This window comes from Myotis lucifugus, unplaced genomic scaffold (genome assembly GCF_000147115.1).
Source record: "Myotis lucifugus unplaced genomic scaffold, Myoluc2.0 scaffold_0, whole genome shotgun sequence".
NCBI lineage: Eukaryota > Metazoa > Chordata > Mammalia > Chiroptera > Vespertilionidae > Myotis > Myotis lucifugus.
In genome coordinates this window covers 5,898,432-5,898,842 of record NW_005871048.1, presented here as the reverse complement: position 1 = coordinate 5,898,842, position 411 = coordinate 5,898,432, and positions in this window count along the sequence as shown.

Sequence of the window (411 nt, the reverse complement as noted above, 5' to 3'; positions counted from 1 at the left end):
CAATCCAATGAAAAAATGGACAGAGGACCTGAACAGACACTTCTCCCAAGAAGACATTCAAATGGCCAACATAAATATAAAAAGATGCTCAACTTCACTAGCTATTAGAGAAATGCAAATCAAAAACTACAATGAGATACCACCTCACACCTGTTAGAGTGTCCATTACCAACAAGACAAGTAATAACAAGTATTGGAGAGGTTGTGGAGAAAAAGAACCTTCATTCACTGCTGGTGGGAATATTAACTGATCTAGACAACTATGGAAAACAGTATGGAGGTTCCTCATAAAATTAAGAATAGAGTTATCATATGATCCCAGCAATCCCTCTTCTGGGTATCTACCCCAAAAATTTGAAAACATTTATTTGCAAACTTATATGTACCCCTATGTTCACTGTAGCATTATTC